This window comes from Ambystoma mexicanum, chromosome 1q, assembly GCF_040938575.1.
Source record: "Ambystoma mexicanum isolate Mex_15411 chromosome 1q, UKY_AmexF1_1, whole genome shotgun sequence".
In the NCBI taxonomy this organism is placed as follows: domain Eukaryota; kingdom Metazoa; phylum Chordata; class Amphibia; order Caudata; family Ambystomatidae; genus Ambystoma; species Ambystoma mexicanum.
In genome coordinates, this window is record NC_090922.1 from 503623173 (window position 1) to 503650039 (window position 26867).

The following is a 26867-nucleotide window of genomic DNA, read 5'->3' on the forward strand; positions in this document are numbered from 1 at the left end:
GCCCTCTCCCATTCTCCAGCTGTGGTGCCTCAAACCACAGCACCACTCCCACTCGGTGAAACCAGGACTTTATCTAGGAGACAGTGGTGAACATTGCACATCACATCTTTAATTACTGCTCTAAGAAATATCTAATAAATCACAGTAACACAGCATACAAAGATCAAGTCCTCAAAACGAATCATATACTTATATTCAATGAAATGACCTTAGTTGAAGTTATGTTAAGGTGCTGAATTAATGTAGCAAAACACCCGATTAGGCAGGTGGTGTAGGCTATGCCACCTGAACTCCAAGCCCCCACTGCACAGCCCATGAGCTCACAGATGGCAATAATAGCATCACTTATGATATCACTCCTGGCATCACTTAGGACATCATCGATGAGATCATTGGAAACTAGAGCACACTGAGGACGCCACAGATCACCTGACTGTTGGCATCAAATAAGACATCAATGAAGGCCCTTCATACAGCATGATCAATTACATCAATAGTTGACTGTTTCACCTTTCCAAAGTGAAGTGGGTGCAGATGAGTCTAATGTAGGTGTTCACTTTCCGGCCAATTGCACTGTCGCTTTCCAACCATGATGGGCCTCATTACGAGTTTGGAGGTAGCCATGGTGCTATTAGCGCCATGGCTGCCTCCAAAATCGTATCCGGGTCCGGGTTCTGTGAATGAGGAATTACCGGGTCATTCCAACCTTGGAGGACCCGGTAATTCCTCATTCGAAAAACCAATTCTCATTCCCATTTGAGCCCCCAAAAGTGCAAGCATAAAAGCAAGGCGTAAGCCATTTACACCACACTTTCACACTTTGGGACCTTTTCATTTTATTTGAAGGCAGAGAAGGGGCAAAAAGCGAAAAATATTTCCATGGTGCATTCCTTCTCCACTTACAAAAATTACATAAAATATAAGTAAAGATGATTTCATGATTTCACTTCTTTTTGTCTTTTTCATTTTCCACTTCGTATTGTAGAAGTGCAAAACTGTGTGCAGTGGACTCGACAGGATGTAAGTGCTAACCCTGGTAGTCCCCTTCATGGAAATACCACATTTACCCAGAGTGTTAACTGGGTACTTGTAATCAATCAATACCATGGTCCATGTCTAATTCTTCCCTTAAATGGGCACCTTTGCCAGAAAAAAAAACTGGTGGCAAGTTAGAAGCAAAAACTAACATCTTGATAGACCGCTTGCAGTCACGTGTGACACATTCCACTATATAGCCTGGGAGAGCCTTGTGGATATCTCTATTGATGTACTGAGCTCTCACAGTAGGACTTTCCTGAAGTGCAGAGGAGGAGAGTAACTTAAGGGAGAAGGGATAGATTTCAAAATTGTTGTCTTTTTCATGTCACACCAAAGTGACTGTCCAATCAAACCAGGAAAGGTAGGCCCCACCCAGCTGAAAAGGTAGTCCGTCCATATAGCAGTTGACCTGTAAACGTCACTTCCCAGTGAATACACTTATAGATTCACTTATTTCGGGGGCCAGGCTATTAGTGCGGAAGAAATCGATTTTGCGCTTCTGCTTTACGTTGTAATGTTTGTGTTTGCAGAGCACATGAATTGTCGATGAATGGGACAATGAACTTCTTTTCAAAATGTGTTCACACATTGTTTGGGTTCCTTGAACAATTCTCATCTCTAACCATCTACCATACCAAAGGCCCTAATATATTTCAATTATATATCATGAAATGCTGCCAGGGTATATTTCACTATGTGGTTTACTTTCCCTGTGTGTTGACATCAATGAAGTCATCTGTGGTGCCACCCGTGTCTTCTGGGTTCCAGTGATTTCCTCGTTGATATACTAAAGAATGTCCAAAGCGATGTCCTCAGTGACCCAACTGATGTAAAATACCTGGCACGTTGCAAAGACATAATTTTAACTATAAATAGAAAGTAATCCCCTATTTTTACGAATGATGGAATATTTTCTAAATGTAATTAAAATATTCGTGCCACCCACCCCCACTGAACTCTCCCTTTTTTTCTGCTTCGTGAATTTCATTCTTCATCTCCTCCAATATTGTATCAGAATGTTGTTTAATTGTCCGGGTAGCAAAAAGGGTTTTTTGGACATCCACAAACTCCAGGCCTTCACTAATGCACCTCACTAGATTTGACCACATCTACACAACCTTCACCTATAGCTCATACCATCCATTTTGTGCACTTTTTTTCCCCTCACTTCATGGAAAGACATTGCAATGCATCATGGGTGATATATACATGATTTTGATGCAGGGGCATGCCATTCATCAACTAATTTTAAAAAACTACTGGACGGATTTCTGATGTTCTGATGAAGTAAACTGCTTGACCTTCATGTGGTCCAAGTGGCTGCAGGGCACCCCAAGAAAGTGGATTCTGTATCCAGAGGAAGTTTATGAGGGATCCCCAGACCATTCCCACTGGGTCCCTTCACTAAGGCTTCACTCATAGCAAGTGGTTTATCCACAGCCCCCTTGTAGACTGTCCTAGCCATAATATTGGGTTTTCTAGAGAGCTATACAGCCTTCTAGTCAGAACCAAACACCCAGCAAAATAATAAATCACTTTTCCTTTAAGGAAACAATGTTGAGTGCCTTGAATACACTGAGAAGTGCCAAAAAACATGTCTTTCCTCGGCACAGCTGCCGGGAGAAACATTCACAAGAATGAGTCGGGCTTGCACAGACCACAGAAGTGGGGTTGATACACAGTTGTGCATAACAAACGAAACAAATAAAATGCTGTGTGCAATGCTACAATATTTGCCAACTTGGATCCTGCTTACGTTATTCCACTGTTCTTTCACACTGCCTAGAGAACAACATTGTGATCTCGGTAGCCCAAAATCCTGGGCAGGCCGTGGAACACGTGCTGGGAGTTGGTTGCTGATACAACTGAAAAGAAATATAATAGTCCCATCAGTCCAACAAATGATTGACACCAGCCTTCAAGAAGTAGAGCCATAGATGAGCCTTCAGAGAATGGGGAAACTGGTTTTATGTGAAAAGGTCGCTGGGAAAATATCCCCAGTGAGGCGATCTTTTCCACCAAACCATAAAAAACCGCCCAACATATTCCAGAACTGGTGTTATTTTATTTACTATTCTAAATGCCAGTCCTAGAATATTTTGGGAAAGAGAATGATTTTATTCGGGGTGCAAATGGACAACATTTTCCTTGGCGACTTTATCACAGGATATCAGGAAACCCACAACCTGGACGTAGTTGCACTGGGACTGATCCTCAGCGCATCCTTTTTCCTCTCCTTTTCTGAACTCAAGCTCCTCTTGTCTAAATCTCAATCCTCCAACCATTTCCTCATGGGCAGACTCCTCCTCCTCGCTTCCTTCTACCTTCCAGTGGTGCTATCCTTTATGTCAAGCGAGTCCCTTTATGGCATGTAACCACACCCATTGATGGAGTGTCTTACTCAGTTTCTGGAGGGACACAGAGCTTCCCCCACACCCCACCAGCCCATACATTCCCTCAAGAGCAGGCACATGTAGTTGTCAATTCTTTTGTGTGGTCTCTGCTTGCACATTCTGTTTATCGACATGTTGATAGTTAGGAGTAATTGTTTTACTCTTACTGTCTTTAAGGATTTGGGGACAAGTGACAAGCTCTGCCAATCCAAGGCACTAGAATGGATTAAAAGACCTGAGCAGCCCACATGACACAGTGTTTCTCTCATAATTAGCATGGCCCATCCACCTGCATTTTTGGCTATGTCATTGAAGAATTGTTACTCCATCCTAGAAGCCGTGGAATCTATGACGTTTGGTTCATCAGAAAAGCATTAGAGTCTAATTTGCACGGGAATCTAAATGAAGTCCAGGGGGAGGGCCTTGGTGCTACCACACCAACCTATCAACCCAACAAGACCAATTTGAGACACCTCCTCTGGGGGCAGGACTCGCAAAGGAATGGTCATTGCCAGCTATGGTAGAGCCTTGTGTACAGAAGCGGACCAAGTCCCAAACCCACCAGTCCTCAAGACCTCCGCTCCTACAGGGATAGGGCTAGACAGGGGAGATTCAAATAGGCTTCCTGTCTCTTTCAATCCCCTATTCACGAGAGGGGTACACAATGGGAGCAGGGATCCCCAGACCCCATGCGAAATTGGCTCACAAAGGAGGTGTGGAGAAGTATTTCAGATGCTGAATGGGGGTAGGAATGGAAAAGAGGAGGCTAGCCCGGAATGTGTGTATTGTCACAAAGCCAAGTAAGTGCCACAGAAAACAACCCTTATGAAGCGGGTTCTAAATCTTTTTATTTGGGTCTATATATAAACCCAGGCAATTCAACGGCTGTGTCAGAATGGCAAACAGAGTAAGGTTCACCAGGAAGGTTTCCACAAAAGTCTCTCTGGGTCGCTCACTAGTGCCGCCTACAGACTGCAGGTGCATGTTGGCTCTTTGTGATGCCTACTTGGTATGGCAGGGCATCTCCCTGCGAGCTATGGGCTGGGGTCCCGCCTCTCCGGTGTTATATGCATTTCTGTTCAAGTTCCAAGCTTTGTTGCAGCAAGGACCACAGTGTCTCCCAGAGGGGAGGACGGTTATGAGGGTTTCCAGGTGCCTGGCCAGATGCTACTGTGCTCCTCGGTCTCAGGGGCTTGAACCTACGGTCCAAACCTCTCACTGGCTCCCTTGCCAAACTGACATTCACTATTGCCTCCGACCTGTCTCTAAGTCTCTAGTCTGGCTCGGGCTTGGTGTCGGCTAACCTCCTTGACAAATGTCTTCTCCAACTTCTTTCAGATAGCAGGTCGTTGTCACACTTTCTGAGCCCTGTTCCTCCAAGGAACCTTGCACTGTTCTCTTTTCTTAGCCTTGCTGCTTTCTAATTCTCCAATGAAGGTGCTTCGCCCTCGTCCATTCACCTCCTTCCTTCCACTGGTTGTTCTATCTCACTCTCTTTCTTTGTCCCTCTCTCTCCCACTCCTTCTTAGCATTCTCACCCTCTGATGCTCTATCTTTGATTTTCTCCTCCTGTCTTTTCTGTACTCACCCTTCCTACTGATTGTTCTCCACCTCCAACTCTTTATGTACTCTACCACCCCACTTGATGTCCACATCTTCTGACATTTGCTAGACTCTCCACTCCTTCATATTTTTCTCTTTTAACGTCCTATGCACCAGCACCTCCTTCAGCACTTTTATCCCTTTCTCCACCGCCAACTACTTCTGCTCCTTCCACTTTCTCGGCACCTAAACTATTTAATGAACCACTGCTACACTATTGCAAACTCCCACCACCTCCATAGCCCCGCGTAATGTGTCTCGGCCTATGGCAGGCAGGTGTGTTTGGTGATTGTTTTCATTTTCGGATTGGTTATGGGAAAAAGCATCAGTTGCAAGTAATGATTCTTCACTGGGCACTCTGTTCCATGAACCAAGCCTTCAGCAGTCTACTCTGCCATCTCAGAACCTTTAAATGTGTGGACGCTCAGTGAATTGCATACATTGAGAATGGAGGCAGTGGGACTGGCAACATTCAACATTTTGTTGGCGAGCTGCAACCATGAGGGAGAAGCCCTTCTGGCAGGTTGCGCCTTTGGGGAGACGTTCTGCTGGTGGGTGGTGCCCATGCGCGAGATGAACTCTTTGGACGCAAACTGCAAAACTGCCCAATTAGATGATTTAGCATTCAGGCGCAAAGGTTTAATATCCTTGTTCGAGGTGGAAACACAATTCCTTTGAATGTAGCAATTCTGGCACCTGAATGGACCAGTCCATTCCCTAGGACGAGATTTGTGTTGATTAATTTGAAATCCCTGATTCCTTAGTAGATTGCATACTAGAAGAGTGTTCCTAGTTGTCACATCTGCGAGAATTAGCCAGTTGTCCAGGTAGGGATGGATTTATTTGACCTTATTACAGAATGACTACTGTCAGGGTGACCAAATGTTGATGTAATGCAGGTGAAGCAGCAAAATCTTTGATTACGCAGTCAAATTGGGATGCGACTATAAGCATCTTTTAAGCCTACGGATGTCACATATTCCTCTGGTTTAAACAATGGATCCCTTGTTGGGGTTTCTCCATTTTATATTGGATTGTTGGCACCCATATGTTGTGTCTTTTTAAGTCCAGTACTTGTTGGAGTTCACCTGATTGCTTTGGTACCAGGAAAACTATTCGATGGAAGCCCAATCGTCTGTGCTTTTTCCTTGCTGCTGCCTGGAGCAGCAAAATATCAGCCTCAGATCTTGCTAGAACACTTTTATAACTGCAAGATCACAAAGTGCCCTAAAAGATTAAGGGCCCGATTCATAAAAACATGGGTATCCTTGGGTAAGATGCACTGCGCAGAGTGAGCAGGTGACCTTATACAAAAACATGACTTTGCACTTGAAGAGGGTCAGGCGGGCAAATCAACAGTGCTCAGTGTGGCCTTCATGTATACAGAAGTATTGGTTAAAAATGTGCCATAGGTGTGTATTCATTGGCTTTCAGCATCCACGTGGTGGAGGTTTGGAGACTGTTGATGGAGAAAGTATGCCCCTCTCCCCTTCTTGGCAGAGAATGTTAGTATGACAGGCCGTAAAATGCTTCCATACATTCCTACCCTAACAAAGGACTAACATATTGTGACTGCAGTGACTCATGCTGCTACTGTCCCTAGATGACAGTAACCGGTGGGGGTGCACAGGATGAGCTCGCTACATGCACCCTGGGCTAAAGGGGGCATTTGCAGGTGCGCATTGCAGATACATTGGACGTATGCCTACTTTTCCATTTGAATTGCGGAAAAAGTGCTTTGTGAAATCAGCTTCTAAAAGATTGAAAGTGCTTAAATCTCCAGCCATGATATAAAATTGTTTCTTCAAAGTTCAAAAGGGTTCACAAACGTGTAGAATCCAATGGAGAAAAGTTGGGGCTAAACGCTTTCCCTGCATAGCTTTATATCCGAGCACTGGGCGTGACTCCCTCCTGCCCCCGCCCTCACTCTTCCGCTTAAGAGAGGAACACCCACCACCCTCTAGAGCCAGCCTATGTGATTCCAAATTCCAGTGTACCGCAGCCAACCCTTGTAGGCGCGGGGAGAGGCCAGTGGTCACTGTGCTGAGAAAGAGTAACCCTGGGAGTAATGGAGATTATCATTCGTAATTGCAGCATCACCCTCAAAACTCAAATGGCTGCCCATTGAGCTCGAAGCGGAGAGATTAAGAGACCCAGATTGAATGAGTCCTACAGAAACTGGAATACCTGAGGCACTGATCCCTATAGGGTCTAAAGATTTTTGGGTGCACCAAGCTGAAACGGCCTTCAAACTGATCTAATGATTTTGCAAGATAGAGAGGCAACTAGCTGCCTGAATAGAGAGAGAATCCTCTGCTGAGGTACATTTTTCCAAGAGGCCCAAGTGTTCAATTTCCCTGCGCCCAAATGAGGTGGCCTGATACGGCAGGGAAATCCATGCCCTCATGGGTCAAAAGGTGTAATCATGAGCAAGCTGTGATGGCCCTCCCTTTCCTGAGCCAAGACCCTCAAATTACTGGGATTGCGGGGAAGGTATATAGGTGGTGGTTTGGCTAAGGTAGGAACAAGACATCTGTGCCCCGTGCACTTTGCGCTGGGTATCTGGATCAGAAATTGTGCAAATTTGTGAATTTTCCCGTGGCAAACACATCCCATAAGGACTACCAAACTTCCAGCATAATTCCCTGAAAGTCTCATTCAGGAGAGTTAGGCGGTTTGATGAGAGGAACACCTTTGCTTAGACTGGCTGTCCCCGGAATTGTCAACCTCCTGAATTTGAAAGGTTGATAGGCGGTGTCCTGCTCATGCCCTTGGGCAACTGTACCAGATCCTGAAGGAATGAGACCTTACCTACCAACCCCCTCGCTGCCTGTTTATATGAGCCATTGAGACCTGGTTGTCATTTCTGTCCAGTATGGACATGTCTTGCAGCATCAGTTGGAAAAGCTGAATATCAAACAGAATAGCATAGCGGAAAGCTCCCTCCAGTTTTAAGGCGTTGCTTGCTGTTCTTCTGGCTATAATTCCTGAATTGCCTGTCCTACAAAGTTTGCGTGCCAGGTCCTTGCACTGCCATCCGTGGTAGATTTCTAGGTAGAGGGAAATATCTGAAGGGAATTCCTTTGGCTAGATTGTCCAGGTCCAACTATTATTGAAGGGACTGGTGGGCCTCGGATGTAATGAGAATCAGATTCTTGAAATTATGTGACTCAGGCTTCCAAAGAGGATGCCGGTGAAGCCTTGCCCGTGGGAAAGTGAATACTGCTATTGCCTTATGCCCTGCCCAACCCCTTGGCTATGAGACTAAGGCAGGCAGAGAACATTTCCTCTCCCAGCATGACTGACAGGGACCTCTGTGCTTTCAGTGCTCTTTCCTCTGGCTGTTCCTTAAAGTCAGTGATCCTAGGACATCGCTCACCTCTGCCAATGCGTATCTACCATCCAAACATGGATGTCAAATGCCTACCTGAAATTGAACCCCACCGAGAACTAATTTCTCCTCATCGGCTCACACACCAAACAACAACTTGTGCAGCAATGGCTGAATGACATGTTTCTGGAAGGATTCACCCCTCTGCTGTCAAACTCAGAAGAAATCCCTGGGCTTTGCTGTTGACAATAGCCTTCCCTCCCCAAAGCACAAAGCCAAAAAGACGCAAACCTCCTGGCTACAGATATCCACACTCCACAAAAACAAACCCTTCATCTCCCTTCATGACTTCTGCCTGGTTGTCCAAGCCCTCATTGTCTCGCACATTGATAGAGGGAAACTCTCGGCTTACTGGGCTTGCACCTGCACATCTGTCAACCTTACTGCAACCTGCCTCACTACAGGTGCCCGCAAATTCATCTGCATCTCTCCAACTCTGTGCAATCTTCACTGGCTCTCCCACCCGCCAAGATCAAATAAAAAATGTAATGAATCACAGATGGATCATCAAAACACTTGCACCTCACATAGCAAAACTATATAGAGGAGTGTTGGAAGGCAGATGAATACATCATCCCTAGTTTATGCTCCTCCCCGCACCAATAACGCAAAGGGGAGAGTTATTACTCCCTGAGACATCCATTAAAATAAAATGCTGTGTGCAATGCTACAATATTTGCCAACTTGGATCCTGCTTACGTTATTCCACTGTTCTTTCACACTGCCTAGAGAACAACATTGTGATCTCGGTAGCCCAAAATCCTGGGCAGGCCGTGGAACACGTGCTGGGAGTTGGTTGCTGATACAACTGAAAAGAAATATAATAGTCCCATCAGTCCAACAAATGATTGACACCAGCCTTCAAGAAGTAGAGCCATAGATGAGCCTTCAGAGAATGGGGAAACTGGTTTTATGTGAAAAGGTCGCTGGGAAAATATCCCCAGTGAGGCGATCTTTTCCACCAAACCATAAAAAACCGCCCAACATATTCCAGAACTGGTGTTATTTTATTTACTATTCTAAATGCCAGTCCTAGAATATTTTGGGAAAGAGAATGATTTTATTCGGGGTGCAAATGGACAACATTTTCCTTGGCGACTTTATCACAGGATATCAGGAAACCCACAACCTGGACGTAGTTGCACTGGGACTGATCCTCAGCGCATCCTTTTTCCTCTCCTTTTCTGAACTCAAGCTCCTCTTGTCTAAATCTCAATCCTCCAACCATTTCCTCATGGGCAGACTCCTCCTCCTCGCTTCCTTCTACCTTCCAGTGGTGCTATCCTTTATGTCAAGCGAGTCCCTTTATGGCATGTAACCACACCCATTGATGGAGTGTCTTACTCAGTTTCTGGAGGGACACAGAGCTTCCCCCACACCCCACCAGCCCATACATTCCCTCAAGAGCAGGCACATGTAGTTGTCAATTCTTTTGTGTGGTCTCTGCTTGCACATTCTGTTTATCGACATGTTGATAGTTAGGAGTAATTGTTTTACTCTTACTGTCTTTAAGGATTTGGGGACAAGTGACAAGCTCTGCCAATCCAAGGCACTAGAATGGATTAAAAGACCTGAGCAGCCCACATGACACAGTGTTTCTCTCATAATTAGCATGGCCCATCCACCTGCATTTTTGGCTATGTCATTGAAGAATTGTTACTCCATCCTAGAAGCCGTGGAATCTATGACGTTTGGTTCATCAGAAAAGCATTAGAGTCTAATTTGCACGGGAATCTAAATGAAGTCCAGGGGGAGGGCCTTGGTGCTACCACACCAACCTATCAACCCAACAAGACCAATTTGAGACACCTCCTCTGGGGGCAGGACTCGCAAAGGAATGGTCATTGCCAGCTATGGTAGAGCCTTGTGTACAGAAGCGGACCAAGTCCCAAACCCACCAGTCCTCAAGACCTCCGCTCCTACAGGGATAGGGCTAGACAGGGGAGATTCAAATAGGCTTCCTGTCTCTTTCAATCCCCTATTCACGAGAGGGGTACACAATGGGAGCAGGGATCCCCAGACCCCATGCGAAATTGGCTCACAAAGGAGGTGTGGAGAAGTATTTCAGATGCTGAATGGGGGTAGGAATGGAAAAGAGGAGGCTAGCCCGGAATGTGTGTATTGTCACAAAGCCAAGTAAGTGCCACAGAAAACAACCCTTATGAAGCGGGTTCTAAATCTTTTTATTTGGGTCTATATATAAACCCAGGCAATTCAACGGCTGTGTCAGAATGGCAAACAGAGTAAGGTTCACCAGGAAGGTTTCCACAAAAGTCTCTCTGGGTCGCTCACTAGTGCCGCCTACAGACTGCAGGTGCATGTTGGCTCTTTGTGATGCCTACTTGGTATGGCAGGGCATCTCCCTGCGAGCTATGGGCTGGGGTCCCGCCTCTCCGGTGTTATATGCATTTCTGTTCAAGTTCCAAGCTTTGTTGCAGCAAGGACCACAGTGTCTCCCAGAGGGGAGGACGGTTATGAGGGTTTCCAGGTGCCTGGCCAGATGCTACTGTGCTCCTCGGTCTCAGGGGCTTGAACCTACGGTCCAAACCTCTCACTGGCTCCCTTGCCAAACTGACATTCACTATTGCCTCCGACCTGTCTCTAAGTCTCTAGTCTGGCTCGGGCTTGGTGTCGGCTAACCTCCTTGACAAATGTCTTCTCCAACTTCTTTCAGATAGCAGGTCGTTGTCACACTTTCTGAGCCCTGTTCCTCCAAGGAACCTTGCACTGTTCTCTTTTCTTAGCCTTGCTGCTTTCTAATTCTCCAATGAAGGTGCTTCGCCCTCGTCCATTCACCTCCTTCCTTCCACTGGTTGTTCTATCTCACTCTCTTTCTTTGTCCCTCTCTCTCCCACTCCTTCTTAGCATTCTCACCCTCTGATGCTCTATCTTTGATTTTCTCCTCCTGTCTTTTCTGTACTCACCCTTCCTACTGATTGTTCTCCACCTCCAACTCTTTATGTACTCTACCACCCCACTTGATGTCCACATCTTCTGACATTTGCTAGACTCTCCACTCCTTCATATTTTTCTCTTTTAACGTCCTATGCACCAGCACCTCCTTCAGCACTTTTATCCCTTTCTCCACCGCCAACTACTTCTGCTCCTTCCACTTTCTCGGCACCTAAACTATTTAATGAACCACTGCTACACTATTGCAAACTCCCACCACCTCCATAGCCCCGCGTAATGTGTCTCGGCCTATGGCAGGCAGGTGTGTTTGGTGATTGTTTTCATTTTCGGATTGGTTATGGGAAAAAGCATCAGTTGCAAGTAATGATTCTTCACTGGGCACTCTGTTCCATGAACCAAGCCTTCAGCAGTCTACTCTGCCATCTCAGAACCTTTAAATGTGTGGACGCTCAGTGAATTGCATACATTGAGAATGGAGGCAGTGGGACTGGCAACATTCAACATTTTGTTGGCGAGCTGCAACCATGAGGGAGAAGCCCTTCTGGCAGGTTGCGCCTTTGGGGAGACGTTCTGCTGGTGGGTGGTGCCCATGCGCGAGATGAACTCTTTGGACGCAAACTGCAAAACTGCCCAATTAGATGATTTAGCATTCAGGCGCAAAGGTTTAATATCCTTGTTCGAGGTGGAAACACAATTCCTTTGAATGTAGCAATTCTGGCACCTGAATGGACCAGTCCATTCCCTAGGACGAGATTTGTGTTGATTAATTTGAAATCCCTGATTCCTTAGTAGATTGCATACTAGAAGAGTGTTCCTAGTTGTCACATCTGCGAGAATTAGCCAGTTGTCCAGGTAGGGATGGATTTATTTGACCTTATTACAGAATGACTACTGTCAGGGTGACCAAATGTTGATGTAATGCAGGTGAAGCAGCAAAATCTTTGATTACGCAGTCAAATTGGGATGCGACTATAAGCATCTTTTAAGCCTACGGATGTCACATATTCCTCTGGTTTAAACAATGGATCCCTTGTTGGGGTTTCTCCATTTTATATTGGATTGTTGGCACCCATATGTTGTGTCTTTTTAAGTCCAGTACTTGTTGGAGTTCACCTGATTGCTTTGGTACCAGGAAAACTATTCGATGGAAGCCCAATCGTCTGTGCTTTTTCCTTGCTGCTGCCTGGAGCAGCAAAATATCAGCCTCAGATCTTGCTAGAACACTTTTATAACTGCAAGATCACAAAGTGCCCTAAAAGATTAAGGGCCCGATTCATAAAAACATGGGTATCCTTGGGTAAGATGCACTGCGCAGAGTGAGCAGGTGACCTTATACAAAAACATGACTTTGCACTTGAAGAGGGTCAGGCGGGCAAATCAACAGTGCTCAGTGTGGCCTTCATGTATACAGAAGTATTGGTTAAAAATGTGCCATAGGTGTGTATTCATTGGCTTTCAGCATCCACGTGGTGGAGGTTTGGAGACTGTTGATGGAGAAAGTATGCCCCTCTCCCCTTCTTGGCAGAGAATGTTAGTATGACAGGCCGTAAAATGCTTCCATACATTCCTACCCTAACAAAGGACTAACATATTGTGACTGCAGTGACTCATGCTGCTACTGTCCCTAGATGACAGTAACCGGTGGGGGTGCACAGGATGAGCTCGCTACATGCACCCTGGGCTAAAGGGGGCATTTGCAGGTGCGCATTGCAGATACATTGGACGTATGCCTACTTTTCCATTTGAATTGCGGAAAAAGTGCTTTGTGAAATCAGCTTCTAAAAGATTGAAAGTGCTTAAATCTCCAGCCATGATATAAAATTGTTTCTTCAAAGTTCAAAAGGGTTCACAAACGTGTAGAATCCAATGGAGAAAAGTTGGGGCTAAACGCTTTCCCTGCATAGCTTTATATCCGAGCACTGGGCGTGACTCCCTCCTGCCCCCGCCCTCACTCTTCCGCTTAAGAGAGGAACACCCACCACCCTCTAGAGCCAGCCTATGTGATTCCAAATTCCAGTGTACCGCAGCCAACCCTTGTAGGCGCGGGGAGAGGCCAGTGGTCACTGTGCTGAGAAAGAGTAACCCTGGGAGTAATGGAGATTATCATTCGTAATTGCAGCATCACCCTCAAAACTCAAATGGCTGCCCATTGAGCTCGAAGCGGAGAGATTAAGAGACCCAGATTGAATGAGTCCTACAGAAACTGGAATACCTGAGGCACTGATCCCTATAGGGTCTAAAGATTTTTGGGTGCACCAAGCTGAAACGGCCTTCAAACTGATCTAATGATTTTGCAAGATAGAGAGGCAACTAGCTGCCTGAATAGAGAGAGAATCCTCTGCTGAGGTACATTTTTCCAAGAGGCCCAAGTGTTCAATTTCCCTGCGCCCAAATGAGGTGGCCTGATACGGCAGGGAAATCCATGCCCTCATGGGTCAAAAGGTGTAATCATGAGCAAGCTGTGATGGCCCTCCCTTTCCTGAGCCAAGACCCTCAAATTACTGGGATTGCGGGGAAGGTATATAGGTGGTGGTTTGGCTAAGGTAGGAACAAGACATCTGTGCCCCGTGCACTTTGCGCTGGGTATCTGGATCAGAAATTGTGCAAATTTGTGAATTTTCCCGTGGCAAACACATCCCATAAGGACTACCAAACTTCCAGCATAATTCCCTGAAAGTCTCATTCAGGAGAGTTAGGCGGTTTGATGAGAGGAACACCTTTGCTTAGACTGGCTGTCCCCGGAATTGTCAACCTCCTGAATTTGAAAGGTTGATAGGCGGTGTCCTGCTCATGCCCTTGGGCAACTGTACCAGATCCTGAAGGAATGAGACCTTACCTACCAACCCCCTCGCTGCCTGTTTATATGAGCCATTGAGACCTGGTTGTCATTTCTGTCCAGTATGGACATGTCTTGCAGCATCAGTTGGAAAAGCTGAATATCAAACAGAATAGCATAGCGGAAAGCTCCCTCCAGTTTTAAGGCGTTGCTTGCTGTTCTTCTGGCTATAATTCCTGAATTGCCTGTCCTACAAAGTTTGCGTGCCAGGTCCTTGCACTGCCATCCGTGGTAGATTTCTAGGTAGAGGGAAATATCTGAAGGGAATTCCTTTGGCTAGATTGTCCAGGTCCAACTATTATTGAAGGGACTGGTGGGCCTCGGATGTAATGAGAATCAGATTCTTGAAATTATGTGACTCAGGCTTCCAAAGAGGATGCCGGTGAAGCCTTGCCCGTGGGAAAGTGAATACTGCTATTGCCTTATGCCCTGCCCAACCCCTTGGCTATGAGACTAAGGCAGGCAGAGAACATTTCCTCTCCCAGCATGACTGACAGGGACCTCTGTGCTTTCAGTGCTCTTTCCTCTGGCTGTTCCTTAAAGTCAGTGATCCTAGGACATCGCTCACCTCTGCCAATGCGTATCTACCATCCAAACATGGATGTCAAATGCCTACCTGAAATTGAACCCCACCGAGAACGAATTTCTCCTCATCGGCTCACACACCAAACAACAACTTGTGCAGCAATGGCTGAATGACATGTTTCTGGAAGGATTCACCCCTCTGCTGTCAAACTCAGAAGAAATCCCTGGGCTTTGCTGTTGACAATAGCCTTCCCTCCCCAAAGCACAAAGCCAAAAAGACGCAAACCTCCTGGCTACAGATATCCACACTCCACAAAAACAAACCCTTCATCTCCCTTCATGACTTCTGCCTGGTTGTCCAAGCCCTCATTGTCTCGCACATTGATAGAGGGAAACTCTCGGCTTACTGGGCTTGCACCTGCACATCTGTCAACCTTACTGCAACCTGCCTCACTACAGGTGCCCGCAAATTCATCTGCATCTCTCCAACTCTGTGCAATCTTCACTGGCTCTCCCACCCGCCAAGATCAAATAAAAAATGTAATGAATCACAGATGGATCATCAAAACACTTGCACCTCACATAGCAAAACTATATAGAGGAGTGTTGGAAGGCAGATGAATACATCATCCCTAGTTTATGCTCCTCCCCGCACCAATAACGCAAAGGGGAGAGTTATTACTCCCTGAGACATCCATTCCACCCTTACTCCCCCCCAATGGTACAGCAGGGCTTGCGGACAATGCGAGCTGCAGATGACAAAAGCATTCAAACTAATGTTGTAACAGTAAAAAGCGCATGGATTAGACATGAAGCAACCATGTACTCCACATTTAGAACACTTACAATAGGTAATATATGCATTTAGACATTAAGAATACTAACATAGCATCCACAGACCTGAAGAACACTAACATGACCAATGTATAGGGTGAATGCAACATGAGCGACACGGTAGTATAGCTCACTAACATAGAAACAAGAGCGTAGTTAGGCAGCCATCTTCTTAAAGATGGATGCCACTGAACGTCTCAGAGATATGAAAGGACTCAAGGCTTTATCGAAAATATTAAAAGGCTATATTCACAAAAACGCATATCCCTGCCGAGCTCAGACAGTAGCTGACAACAAGTACCAAGGTTAGAGGAAATAAGCGAGGATGGGGACACCGGCACGAAGGCACGAGATAACGGTTTCCAAGACGCAAGCAGTATTCTCCCAGATTAAGGTTTTATAAAAGCACAACCAGTCTTTGCTAGCCAGGTGTAGCAAAACAGTAAGCCAAAAGACTCCATGAAGAGTAACTAGTGTCCATGGTGGCAAGAGAAAACCTCAGTGAATAGAAGGTAATTCAATTTCATACATGGTCTCTTCGCAGGTGCCCCATACACAGACAACACTGGCCATTAATTAGAAGAAAACAATGACAGGACACCTACGATGCTCCCTAAAAGCACACATAAACACAAATCACTGCATAAGAACAAGTACAAAGGCATTGCCTGGTCTTATGGCCTGAGAATGAGGGGTGTTACCTTTTCATTGAAAGAAGAGCCGTCCATGGGCCTCTTTCCCCCTACTGTATGTCTGGCTCATATCTTGAGGACCCGTCAAGTGTCCAAGGTTGGTTAGTAAGGAGCCAACCTATCAAAATTCTTGTTGTCACGCCGCCCATGAACTAGCATGCCTACCAACCACTTGTCGTACAGATGATGTCGTTTAACCTTTATCAATATAGGAGTGGCTGCAGATGGAGCCATCAGATACTTGTAACCCAATTAAATGTTTAACCCCTATGGAATCTATATGTAGCCAACCCCACTAACCAATCCCTAGTCCCCATAGGTTTTGTGAACTGAGATCATGTTGTGACGTCATTGATGACACATTTCTAATACTTAAGCACTTGTTTTTGATTAACATGTTGAGAGCAGCAATATTTGAATACTTGTATGCGGTCCCGGCTTTGTCTTAATGTGAATAAAGCTGTGTTTTGCCATGCACTTTGTCTGCCCTGTCATTGAGTCTTGTTTGGACTGAGTTCGATATCTCTGGGCTTATCTGGGATTTTGGGGCCACCCCAACAGGAGTCTAAACTGGCCTCTAAAGAGAAGACTCGTAAACAGTTCACTCCTGCAACGTCCCGACCATCTGGAACTCAATCTGGATAGAGGCTTGAAATGCCCCCATCATCCTCCAGATCCACAAAACACTAAAGTGTCTGTTTCATCAATACCTGCAGGATGAATACAAAATCCCTCTCTCCCACCACCAACAGTACTGCACTAATATATAAAAAGCCATGTCCAATACTGGCACCCTCCTGTTGTAAAGCGCCCTGCTGCTCTTGAGGGAGGTTCACGGTGCAAGCAAAACACATGGAAAACAATACAAACTTTAGTTTGGTGAAATGGAAAATCTGAACTTTGAACCCAGGTTTCCTCATGACCCAGTTTGCAATTTGACAGCAGGCCGTATCTCCTCCCTTCTCATCCTATCCCATTACATATTTAGTTTTATACAAATTTAAGGGGTGGAAAAGCAAGAGAATGTATTGGTAGAGCTGAGCAGTGGGTCTGGCTTTTCTCCCAATGCCAAACACGCACTAAATTGGCTTCTGTCTCCCCACCCTACAACACAAGACACATACCTGGGACCCTGTCTAGCCACCCCCCACAACATCAGAAACTCACTTGGCATCCTGACTCCCCACCAGGATGCATTATATACATGGTTAAAATATAGTTTATGGGGTAACACTATAGAATATAAAGCCATATGAGTGAGATTGTCCCTCCAGATAGTTAAGGGAAATAAGGCACAGTGATGAAAAGCGATTTGCTCAGGATCCCATAATGTACGGACACACAGTTTCAAATTTAGATCGCAAAGGAGACTTCATCATCTCATATTCCATGTTCAATGTTAGAACCAACAAATGTGTTCTGCAAAGTTGTTATTCAAGGGTTAAACTAATACACTGTTCATTAAATGTGTCTTTCAAAGCACCAAGTCACGTGATAAAGCAACCTGATAAAATATAAGAGTACTCTTAATTGAAACATATGTTCATAAAGCATGTATGCATCACTTCGTCAGAAAAAGAAAGAGGTCAAGCCAGTGCCACAATTAGATATAGTGGCATACGGGTCAGGCACAGATCTCAGCAATAGTTACTCAATTAGCTGATCTACATTTCTAGATTTGTTCATCCGTCTCATTTAACCTATTTTCCTTAACCAGCTCCCTCTGGTGCCGTTCTCTTGCACCACACCCTTGATGCCCATTTGGTTCCCTTCCTTACAATACATTTTAAGACTTGCGAAGAAGCTGTGGTCAGAGTCTTTCCGCAGCCTTTGGCTATGTTATGGAATCTGCACTTGGAAAATACAGAGTGAAAGACGCCAAGGGGACTCTGCTTTTATTGTGCTCCCAAGATGCACTTTCTCAGAATATCAACTGCATATTGAAGTTCATGGAAGCAGAGGGAACTGCGAGGGGTGTCAACCTGGCATCTGGTGAGCAACCGGTCATATTTATTTGTGTTTACAAAGAAAGTGGAGTGTATGCGTATGTTTGTTTAAGTGTGTGTGACTGTGGTGATGTGTCTGAGTGTATTTCTGACACATCACTACTTGAGTATGTAGAAGCATGTAGCTTTGTTCATGTGATTATGTATTTATATGTGAATATGTTGTTGAATTATAGTTGTGTCTTTTGGTGGTCACATAAGAGTGTTTTGGACAAGACAATGAAAAATCGATCACAGAGTTAAGGGGTCATTCAGAGTTGGATGGTAACCGTAAGAAATTGTCAGTATTTGGCAAATACTGCCAATTGTACTGTCCACCCAACTAAGTCAAATTCCATTGGTGGTATTTCATGGGAAAACTGGCTACCGTATTTTAGGCAGACTTTCTGCTGACAATCTGCCTTTTTTTTAACTCCACCCAATAGGTGGAGGTAAAAAAATCAAAAATTGGTCCCAATTGTTTTCTAACCTTTTTTTATTTTACAGTATGGAAGTGAAGGCCCTTCCCTTGAATACTGTGACACATGCTTTTACAAAGGGCCATGGTAAGGGGGTGAAAAGGTAAACATCTCTGATGCCACCATAACCACAATACCCATGTAGTGCCACAATTGGCCCTTTTTTTCATAGCAAAATGTACAGTAGCCTCAGAGAAGGTAGAAATAGCCAAAATAAATGTTTTAAAAAATATCTTTTTGTGTAAATAGATGCTGGTATTTCTAAAATGCTTCAGGATATATTCCTCAAATACCTCCTATTTTGGTGGTAAACCCTGAATTGCTGAATTTTGAAAAATCCCACCAGTGGAGGTGGCAACTTTCTCCAGCAGTATTTCATGAAAAAATCCACCGAACTACCAAACCCTTAGGGGGTAACTCAAAGAATTCAGAGCACAAGTGGCGCACGCGGCTGGCGCACAGTGTGCGCGTGCAAATTTCTGCGCCAGCCGCGTGCGCTAATATCCATTTCTGCGCACAGCGTATTCATGGATTTTAGCTTCCAAAACCAGCCGTGGCGCAGAGTGGCGTAGCGACCCTGCAGCAGCGCCAGTTAGGCCCCCAACCCCTCCCTGTGCGCCATGCACAGTGCACAAATCCCATACATGGCGCACAGGCCCCCAACCACGAAAACGCCTGTAAAACTCCCCGCGCACCCCTCCGAATACATGCACGCCACTGCACGGGGAGTGTCACACACGATTGGAACGGGGTATGTGTATAACGGGTTTGCGGGAAGTTTCACATGCGAAATGCCCTGTGCGAGTGGGGTACGTGTATTCCTGGGGTGCGCAGGATGTTTCACACGCGATGGGCCCTGTGCGAGTGGGGTACATGTATTCCTGGGGTGCGCGGAGAGTTTCACACGTGATTGGAGAGGGGAACGTGTATTTCGGGGGTGCGCGGGAAGTTTCACACGCGAAATGCCCTGTGCGAGTGGGGTACGTGTATTCCTGGGGTGCGCGGGATGTTTCACACGCGATTGGAGAGGGGAACGTGTATTTCGGGGGTGCGTGGGAAGTTTCACACGCGAAATGCCCTGTGAGAGTGGGGTACGTGTATTCCTTGGGTGCGTGGGAAGTTTCACATGCGATAGGCCTTGTGTGAGTGGGGTACGTGTATTCCTGGGGTGCGCGGGAAGTTTCACACACGATTGGAGAGGGGAACGTGTATTTCAGGGGTCCGCTGGAAGTTTCACACGCGAAATGCCCTGTGCGAGTGGGGTACGTGTATTCCTGGGGTGTGTGGGAAGTTTCACACGCGATTGGATAGGGGAACTTCTATTTCGGGGGTGCGCGGGAAGTTTCACACGTGAAATGCCCTGTGCGAGTGGGGTACGTGTATTCCTGGGGTGTGCGGGAAGTTTCACACGCGATTGGAGAGGGGAACGTGAATAACTGGGCTTCGCGTGAAGTTTCACACACGATTTTGCTGTCAGAACGGGGTACGTGAATTTCGGGGGTGCGCGGGGAGTCCTACACGTGAACTGGCAGTGTGGGTCCTCCCAGTTGTTCCCTCTACACCCTCCACGGCCCCGGCAGGCAGCCCACACCACAGGGGACTACCCTGCACCCCTGGTCATGTCCCGCAGGCAGCCCATCCACCATGGGCATGCCCCCCAGCCAAGTCACATGTCACCTTGCACTAGTGATCAGCAACTCCCCCAGCACCCCCGCCTCCCAGCAGTGAGGGGCACCTGCCAGCAGGCCCCCACTCATGTCCCCCTGCACCCCCACCCCCAGCAGTCAGGGGCACCTGCCATCAGGCCCCCACACATGTCCCCCAGCACCCCCACCCCCCAGCGGTCAGGGGCACCTGCCAGCAGGCCCCCACACATGTCCCCCTGCACCCCCACCCCCCAGCAGTCGGGGGCACCTGCCAGCAGGCCCCCACTCATGTCTCACACATGCCCCCCAGCACCCCCAAACCCCAGCAGTCAGGGCACCTGCCAGCAGGCCCCCGCTCATGTCCCCCTGCACCCCACCCCCCAGCAGTCAGGGGCACCTGCCAGCAGACCCCCACTCATGTCCCACACATGTCCCCCAGCACCCCCACTCCCCAGCAGTGAGGGGCACCTGCCAGCAGGCCCCCACCCATGTCCCCCTGCACCCCCACCCCCCAGCATTCAGGGGCACCTGCCAGCAGGCCCCCACACATGTCCCCCAGCACCCCACCCCCCAGCAGTCAGGGGCACTTGCCAGCAGGCCCCCACACATGTCCCCCTGCACCCCCACCCTCCAGCAGTCAGGGGCACTGCTGGAGGGTGGGGGCCATGGTAAGGGGGTGAAAAGGTAAACATCTCTGATGCCACCATAACCACAATACCCATGTAGTGCCACAATTGGCCCTTTTTTTCATAGCAAAATGTACAGTAGCCTCAGAGAAGGTAGAAATAGCCAAAATAAATGTTTTAAAAAATATCTTTTTGTGTAAATAGATGCTGGTATTTCTAAAATGCTTCAGGATATATTCCTCAAATACCTCCTATTTTGGTGGTAAACCCTGAATTGCTGAATTTTGAAAAATCCCACCAGTGGAGGTGGCAACTTTCTCCAGCAGTATTTCATGAAAAAATCCACCGAACTACCAAACCCTTAGGGGGTAACTCAAAGAATTCAGAGCACAAGTGGCGCACGCGGCTGGCGCACAGTGTGCGCGTGCAAATTTCTGCGCCAGCCGCGTGCGCTAATATCCATTTCTGCGCACAGCGTATTCATGGATTTTAGCTTCCAAAACCAGCCGTGGCGCAGAGTGGCGTAGCGACCCTGCAGCAGCGCCAGTTAGGCCCCCAACCCCTCCCTGTGCGCCATGCACAGTGCACAAATCCCATACATGGCGCACAGGCCCCCAACCACGAAAACGCCTGTAAAACTCCCCGCGCACCCCTCCAAATACATGCACGCCACTGCACGGGGAGTGTCACACACGATTGGAACGGGGTATGTGTATAACGGGTTTGCGGGAAGTTTCACATGCGAAATGCCCTGTGCGAGTGGGGTACGTGTATTCCTGGGGTGCGCAGGATGTTTCACACGCGATGGGCCCTGTGCGAGTGGGGTACATGTATTCCTGGGGTGCGCGGAGAGTTTCACACGTGATTGGAGAGGGGAACGTGTATTTCGGGGGTGCGCGGGAAGTTTCACACGCGAAATGCCCTGTGCGAGTGGGGTACGTGTATTCCTGGGGTGCGCGGGATGTTTCACACGCGATTGGAGAGGGGAACGTGTATTTCGGGGGTGCGTGGGAAGTTTCACACGCGAAATGCCCTGTGAGAGTGGGGTACGTGTATTCCTTGGGTGCGTGGGAAGTTTCACATGCGATAGGCCTTGTGTGAGTGGGGTACGTGTATTCCTGGGGTGCGCGGGAAGTTTCACACACGATTGGAGAGGGGAACGTGTATTTCAGGGGTCCGCTGGAAGTTTCACACGCGAAATGCCCTGTGCGAGTGGGGTACGTGTATTCCTGGGGTGTGTGGGAAGTTTCACACGCGATTGGATAGGGGAACTTCTATTTCGGGGGTGCGCGGGAAGTTTCACACGTGAAATGCCCTGTGCGAGTGGGGTACGTGTATTCCTGGGGTGTGCGGGAAGTTTCACACGCGATTGGAGAGGGGAACGTGAATAACTGGGCTTCGCGTGAAGTTTCACACACGATTTTGCTGTCAGAACGGGGTACGTGAATTTCGGGGGTGCGCGGGGAGTCCTACACGTGAACTGGCAGTGTGGGTCCTCCCAGTTGTTCCCTCTACACCCTCCACGGCCCCGGCAGGCAGCCCACACCACAGGGGACTACCCTGCACCCCTGGTCATGTCCCGCAGGCAGCCCATCCACCATGGGCATGCCCCCCAGCCAAGTCACATGTCACCTTGCACTAGTGATCAGCAACTCCCCCAGCACCCCCGCCTCCCAGCAGTGAGGGGCACCTGCCAGCAGGCCCCCACTCATGTCCCCCTGCACCCCCACCCCCAGCAGTCAGGGGCACCTGCAATCAGGCCCCCACACATGTCCCCCAGCACCCCCACCCCCCAGCGGTCAGGGGCACCTGCCAGCAGGCCCCCACACATGTCCCCCTGCACCCCCACCCCCCAGCAGTCGGGGGCACCTGCCAGCAGGCCCCCACTCATGTCTCACACATGCCCCCCAGCACCCCCAAACCCCAGCAGTCAGGGCACCTGCCAGCAGGCCCCCGCTCATGTCCCCCTGCACCCCACCCCCCAGCAGTCAGGGGCACCTGCCAGCAGACCCCCACTCATGTCCCACACATGTCCCCCAGCACCCCCACTCCCCAGCAGTGAGGGGCACCTGCCAGCAGGCCCCCACCCATGTCCCCCTGCACCCCCACCCCCCAGCATTCAGGGGCACCTGCCAGCAGGCCCCCACACATGTCCCCCAGCACCCCACCCCCCAGCAGTCAGGGGCACTTGCCAGCAGGCCCCCACACATGTCCCCCTGCACCCCCACCCTCCAGCAGTCAGGGGCACCTGCCAGCAGGCCCCCACACATGTCCCACACATGTCTCCCAGCAACCACGTCATGACAATCCTCAATCATGGGCCTCATGGCCACCCACATTACACCCACGCCACCCCAGTCCAAAGACCCAAACAAGTATTGCATCCACCCACAGGGAAATGGCCATTACATGATACAACCCGAATGGCAAATGTACATGAATACATGTCCGTCACACACACATAATGGGTGCAAGTGAATGTGAAAACCCATATCATGACATGCATGAAACCAATGAGAGAATAGCACACATCGAAGTATGAAAGAAAAATGTGTTGGAAAAAAAACCCTCAATAATGGGAATAAGAAATAAAATGCAGCGTGTCCGGAAAAAAATAAAAAACATGAAATCAGAATCCAAAGAAATCCAAATGAAAATGTGTCCAAAGTCTCAGTCCAACAAAGCAAATCCAAGGGAAAAACAATATATGAAATCCATTGCGCCATGGTGAAATTAAAATAAAAACGAGAAACATCCACTTTTCAACTATATACAAATCACCAATCCAGGGTCAATGAGCCCAACAAATGAAACGAAACCTACAAAAAACACTACCTAATAAAGAACTATGTACAAAAATGTGGTGCATTGTCCAAGAGGCCCAAAATAAACAAAAACGGAAAGGAAACCTAACACTAACTATTTACAATGGCAGCGGGCTAATCCGACGGCTCACTTTTTGATGTCCCGGGCCAGGGCATCATCAAACACCCGCTCAATGTCCTGGAGGCGGTCCTCTTCCATGGCCCCGAGGGTTCGCAGGGACGATGACATGTTCACATCCAACTCCCTGCGAATTGCCTCAAGGCACTCGGCCCGCCTCAGGGCCCTCCGCATGGAATTCTCTGCCCTGACCATTGTGAGCCGTGCCTCTTCCGCCCGCTGCAGATCCGCATCTATGGCGTGGCCCAACCGCTGCCACACAGAAGACACTTGAAATCCGGGGTCCTCCTGCCCTATGGCCGATGCCTGCCCCTCCGATGTAGAAGGCCCCGAGCCATCATTGCTCCCACCATTTTGCTGCTGCTGTGCCTGTGCCTGCGCCCTGGCTCTTGCTGCCTGCATGTCCTCCTCCGGCTGGGGTTCAGTTGTTGTGGTGGCCACTCCTGCTGGACGTCCGACTCCCAACTGTGGCAGGGATGTGTCCTCCACCAGCCTGGCCGCTGGGTCAGGGGCATCTCCACAGGGTACCCAGGTGATACATGGGTGGGAAGATGGCATGGAGGACGACTGGCGCGTAGGGGGTTCAGGTGAGGAAGGGGTCACAAGAAGGTCCAGCACACAGAGGAATCCAGCACCGGTGACCTGTCTCAGTAGGTCAACGTGGTCAAAGAGGCATGCAAGACGACGTGCAGTCTCTCCACGAAAAGAGTGCAGGTCACCTTGCATGCCCCGTTGACGCAACGCTATCCCAGCCAGGACAGGCTCAACACAGTCCCGGATAGCCACGTCCGCAGGGAGAGGAAGGCCAGTTGTTGTTGTTGTGCGCTCATCCCCTCCCTGAAAATGGGTCTGGACGTAGGCATCCCTGCTGGTGCCAGATGATGCAGTGACAGGATTAGGGACAGGATTACACACAGGCACCTCCACGGCTGCCTGTGCTGCCTCCTGTCCCTGCCCTGCACTGCACCACTAGCACCAGTGGAATCCCCACCTCCAGACCCCATGTGTGTCCCTTCCGCGGCCTCCTCCTCCACCAAACCCTCCCCCAACCTGGATGACTCTGTGCCATCTTCCTCCCTGTGGGGTCTCAGCTGCCCCTTCTGCTGCCGAGGAGTCCACCTCCGACCTCTGCCTCTTGGACATACCCTCGGCAGCTGCGGCCTGGGACACGGCACCACACTCCTCACTCCCCGATGAGATGACAATCTGGGAGTGGAGCCGGGCCTTGTGTCTCCAGCTGGTGGTGCGATCCCTGCCGCTGTGCTCCACAGCACCCTCTCCGCCCTCTTCATCAGTTGACGCTGCAGACAGGGAGAGATAAAACACAGACATCAGGGCACTGTACAATGGACTGATACACACATGACAGTTGCACATGAGTGGCAGTGTCAAACTTCAGACATGGCATCACACTCCACGACACACATGTAATTTCAACTCACACACATGAGCATTTCCACAGCAATATTGCACCAGGCAGCAACATCCATACACATACAACAGCATGAACAGCCGAAGGTGAGCCTGACATCACATGAAACACGGAGTGCACTAGACATGCACACACGCCACCACACTTACATGCATGTCTACATCTCCTCCAATTGTCGCAGTGATGCGATCGCCATACATGTCACATCTGGCATTCAGCCTTCTACATATCAGTGTCATGTGCATCCATGTTGCATCACAGTTGCACACTTGTCAAATACACACACATGCACATGTACACAGTGAAGATACATGCAGCAGGAACCACCATCCATGTGTGACACCACAACCATGCCAACGTACATACACAGAAATTCAAACATGTGTGCTCCCAAACCTGCATTTGCACTGCATGCTTACCAACACATACACCGTTGATGTGTCTCACACCTAAAAGGACTCACATGTGGCACCTCACGCCCCTGTTCATACACATCCCTACATGGCTCTACGAAAACACATGTGCAACCTTCACACTACTGGCACACCACCACACGCAAAGCGTCCTATCAGTATGCATGTACACTTACCGATCGACTCCAGACGGGTCTGCCTCTCAAGGACCTGGACGTGGAGCGCTGGGCATATGTGTTCCATGAACCTCATCTGGTGGTCAGACAGGTGGCCCCGGCACCCCATGGCATCCGCTGCCTTCAAGAGGCGCCGGGCCTTGTTGAGGGTCCTGGACCTGAAGTTCTCCCAGCGCTTCTTGACATGTTGTAAGTCGCAGACTGCCACGCCCTCCGCGTTGATGGCAGTCACGATGTCCATCCAGATCCTGGTCCGTCCTTCATTGTCGGCACGCAAACTTCCAAAGAGGGCATCATACTGCTCCACCAGGACACCAACTTCCCTGGCACTGAAGCTGGTGGCCCTCTGACTCTCTAGCTGGGGGTTGCCAGTGGTGCCAGATGGTGTTGTGCCCGACATGGCAACCCCAGAGGCAGGAGTGGGTGGGCAACTGGGTTCTGGGGCTGGGCTGTGGAGCGATGGTATCCCAGTCGGGAGTCTTCGGTTCCAGCAGGGGTGGTCACAGCAACTGCACCCCTGGCTGATGTGCAGGCAGCAAATAGCAGGGCACGTGGGCAGCAGGCAGTCAGGCAGCAGCAGATGGCAGGTGGGAGCGTGCTCGGGGATCTGGGGGGCAGTAATTCGGCCTTCTGGGCAGGAGCGTGGTCTTCTGTGTTGTTGCGTGGCCAGCTTGATACCGAGTGATTTGGCACGTGAAAATCATGCACGTCAGCGTGTAATTCGAGGAAAGGCCCTTCGCGCGTAAGCGCGTCAGCACACGTACGCGGTTTCATTGGATCAAAGGCCCTTAGCGCGTAAGCACTTCTGTGACGTGACTCGCGCGGGCGTTTCCCTCGTGACTTGGGCATAGTGGTCCAGCGCACGTGAAAATACTGCATGTCCGCGTGTGGATGCGTGTAATCCGAGAAAAGGGCCTATGCGCGTAAGTGACGTGACGTGCGC

The 26867-nt window shown here is 48.8% G+C and overlaps 1 protein-coding gene across 1 annotated transcript in view; it reads right to left on the reverse strand.

Annotated features, from left to right (window-relative positions):
* The window catches only part of LOC138529875 (D(2)-like dopamine receptor), a 434356-nt gene that overhangs the window by 35099 nt on the left and 372390 nt on the right, over positions 1-26867 (reverse strand). The gene's annotated exons all lie outside the window — the stretch shown is intronic.